This window comes from Juglans microcarpa x Juglans regia, chromosome 6S (assembly GCF_004785595.1).
Source record: "Juglans microcarpa x Juglans regia isolate MS1-56 chromosome 6S, Jm3101_v1.0, whole genome shotgun sequence".
NCBI lineage: Eukaryota > Viridiplantae > Streptophyta > Magnoliopsida > Fagales > Juglandaceae > Juglans > Juglans microcarpa x Juglans regia.
In genome coordinates, this window is record NC_054605.1 from 12784740 (window position 1) to 12788889 (window position 4150).

The following is a 4150-nucleotide window of genomic DNA, read 5'->3' on the forward strand; positions in this document are numbered from 1 at the left end:
AAAGTAAATTGAGAAAGTGACTGACTTCATGTAATCTATTAGGTCTATTTTATGATAAAAGTAACTTTATAATCTAATGTACCACATAAATCCACATCACTTTATGAATTTAATTTTATGTAATCGTTTGCAACTAAAATATTTCTCTAATTTAAAATGAAGAGTATCATTTCTTAAGTCGAGTGCATCAACCCTCACCCCCTTAACCCGAATGCCCTTGCACTCGCATTTAGGGACTAAAGGGCAATGACAGTCCTTCTAAACCGAATGCCCTTGCACTCGCATATGGTGAATCAAAGGGTGGTGAAACTCCCTTGAGTGCATCAACCCTCGCCAATTAAGCTAAGTGCCCTTACACTCGCATCTGGTGACTAAAGAGCGATGACACTCACTTAAATGCATAAACCATCGCCACCTTAAGTCGAGTGCCCTTGCACTCGTATCTGACATTTAAAGGTTGATGGCACTCCCTTTATTGCGTCAACCCTCAGCCCTTACACCAAGTGCCCTTGTATTTGTATCTGGTAACTAAAGGGTGAATACACTTCCTTGAGTGTGTCAACCCTCGCCCCCTTAAGCCAAGTGCCCTTGCACTCGCATCAAGCAATCATAAGGGACGACACTCCCTTTAGCTCATAAGCCCTTGTCCCCTTAATTAGAGTGCCTTTCACTCGCATCTAGAAACAAATGGGGATGACACTCCCTTGAGTGTATCAACCCTCGCCCCCTTAAGACGAGTGTCCTTGCACTTGCATTTGGCAACTTGAGTGCATCAACCCTTGCTACTTAAAGCGAGTGCTTTTCAATCGCATACAACGATCAAAGGGTGATGATACTCCCTTGAGTACATTGACACTCGCCCCTTAAGACGAGTGTCTTGCACTCACATTCGACAATCGAAGGGGATGGCATTTCCTTGAGTGGATCCACCCTCGCTCACTAAAGTTGAGTGCCATTGTACTATCATCTAGTGACTAAGGGGTGATGACACTCCCTTAAGTGCATCAACACTCACCACCTTAAGCTGAGTGCTCTTGCAATCGTATACAGAGATCAAAGCGTGATGATACTCCCTTGAGTGCATTGACTCTCACCACCTAAGCTGAGAGCCCTTGCACTCACATATGACAATCAAAAGGGTTGACACTCCCTTGAGTGCATCCACCCTCGCCCCCTTAAGTCGAGTGCCATTGTACTCTCATCTGGCGACTAAAGGGCGATGACACTCCCTTGAGTCCATCAACCCTCGCTACTTAAGCCAAGTGTAGTTGCATTCACATACGACGATCAAAGGGTTTTGATACTCCCTTGAGTGCATTGAGCCTCACCAGTGCCCTTGCACTCGCATACGAGAATCGAATGGGATGGCACTCCCTTAAGTGCATCAACCCTTACCCCCTGAAGCCATGTGTCATTGCACTGGCATATGGTGACTAAGGGGCGATGACACTCCCTCTAAATCGAATGCCCTTGCACTTGCATATGACGATCAAAGGGTGGTGAAACTTCCTTGCACTCGCATCTGGTGACTAAAGGGTGATGACACTCCCTTGAATGCATAAAACATCGTTGTCTTAAGCTGAGTGCTCTTGCACTCATATTTGGCAATTAAAGGGTGATGACACTCCCTTTAGTGCGTCAACCCTCAACATCTGGTTACTAAAGGGTTAATACACTTCCTTGAGTGCGTCAACCCTTGCCCCTTATGCTGAGTGCCCTTGCCCTCGGATCTGACGCTTAGAGTGATGACACCCCCTTGAATGCATCAACCCTTGCCCACTTAGGCTGAGTGCCCTTGCACTCATAGCTAGCGATTAAAGGGTGATGACACTCCCCTGAGTGCATTAAGCCTCGCCCCTTGAAGTTGAGTTCCCTTGCCCTCGCATCTGGCGATTAAAGAATGGTGACACTCCCTTAAGTGTATCAACACTCACCCCTTAGGCCGAGTGCCTTTACACTCACCCTTGGCCGTTTGCATGACTGAGTTGAAGGAATTCTTTGTTGTGTTCCATAAGGTTCTTGTTGGCCGCTGTGAACAGAGCCTCCAGTTGAGCCATCTCGCCATGGACATAGTCGAGGGTCAAACTAAGTTCCCGGCAACTGTTCTTTGACTGGGCCACTATACCAGCATACTCCATGGAGTGTTGTTTGGTTTCCTTAAACTCTTTCTCTAGGTGTCAAGCCTATCCCGCACAGTGTCACATTCTTCTTCCAAAATTTTGGACTCAAAGTAGCACCTCGACACTTCTCGAATTTCTGCAAGTCATGTCGAAGACCAACCACCTTGTCCTAAAGGCCAAAGATGTCTTCCTCTAACATGTGGGAGTTAGACTCCCAATGAGAGCATGCATCTGCCAGTTCATCCCTTTCTGCCTTCGCTTTGGAAATAACCTAGCGAGCTATTTCAGCATAGGCGCACATAGAGCGAAACTCGTGTTCTATTAGAGTTGGCGATCGACAATTCAGCCAATGATTTGATCAACCCTTGGGGCACAAAACCAATCTGTGTTTTGGAAAGAAAGGATAGGTATACAATAACTAAAGCAAGGAAACTTACCGAGGGCAAAAAGCCCTTTAATCTTCGTGCAGTATCTCGAACAAACTCCTTCACACAACTGCTAGCTCCCGGGATAGGCCTTGAAGAATGAGACCCAAAAGGGTTAGGTAGGCCTAGAAAGTTAAGCTCCCCACTAGCAAATGAAGGCCTGGAACCACTTGCCCGCTCAGAATGACAGGGCGGTGAGACCATAGGTGATCAAGGTGTGAAGGCATTGCTGGCCAGGAGTGTTGATCCACCTTCCTCATATGGTTCAACTTCACCTGAGGGAAGGGCCTAGTCTGAATTACCTTTTGGATTAGCAGCACAAAGAGCTTCCTTGCCAATAGAGGAAACACTAAAAGGCGGAGAAGGAATTGAATTCCGACCATCGCTGAGTTCCACACTCAAGGGATCATCATGAGATAAGCCTCGAGGATTGAATGAGAGGTCGGGAGTCTCCCCACCAGAAGCTGTGGAAAGGGTGGATGGCATGGGAGTATTACGGTCACCATGAAGAAGGGCTCCCTCCCCAACCTCTTGCATTTCGACCAAACTCCCTAGGGCCAAATACATGCCCTCCATAGTCTTAAAGGGTACTTCAGGAAAGGGGCCTGTTGAGCCCTTGGGTACAAATTCTAGAAATGTGGAGTGTCGCACCACGTTGATATCCACCTCCTCTTAATCAAGGACCTCAACCGAGTAGTCAGTAGTGGATAGGGGATGACTAACATGGCCTTGGTCACTTGATTCAGAAGACTCAACATCCAAAACTAGGGCCCAGTCAGCTTCCACATGCTTCAAAATCTCCTCCAAGAAGTCATGAGTAGATAAACCTAAGCTACCTTATCCACTGTCTCCTGAAGACGATGAAACGTGCTGTTGTTGGTCAATCGATTGTCTGATCCACTGCCTTCTAGAAGCGATGAAGCCTGCCCCTGGACAGCAATGCCCAAGGGTATGGAAGCACCCTCAAAGCTTGATTCCCTAGAAGTTTCATCCTCGTTGTGGTCTAGGCGAGGCTTTTTCCCCTTCTGCTCCAATGGAATGGAAGAGGCTCTTTTCTGCCACGAGCATTGGATGGTAAAAAAGTATGTCCAATTACATGGGAAAGACTTAGCATAACCAGAAATCGATCAATGTTCACCTGAGTAAGAAGAATATCAGTATAAACCACCTCAGAATTATGTCCAACCCAAGAATAAACTTGTTGAAGCTTGGGCACCTCTCGAGCAAAAAACGCCACATTGAACTCAAGATATTTGAGGACTACACCCCATATTGCTCAAACTGAAAATTCCTAACAACTAGCTTCTCCCGTCGGGTATTCCCAACCCATACCAGATACATAAAAATTTCTTGTACCAATCATTGGCATGAGAATAGCGAGTGTTAAGGTGTGTTACCTTACACTTAGTTCGAGAACGAAAATTGCACAAAGTCAAACACCATGGGTATAAAAGAACTACCAAGTGGTGAGGTCGGGATATTCCTCACAGGCTCCAAGACCCAACACCATAAAATGTAACACGGTAGTAAAATCCTCCAAGCATTGGGGTGAAGCTGAAAATGGGCTAAACTTAGATAATCCAAAACGTCCCGAACCAGACCACA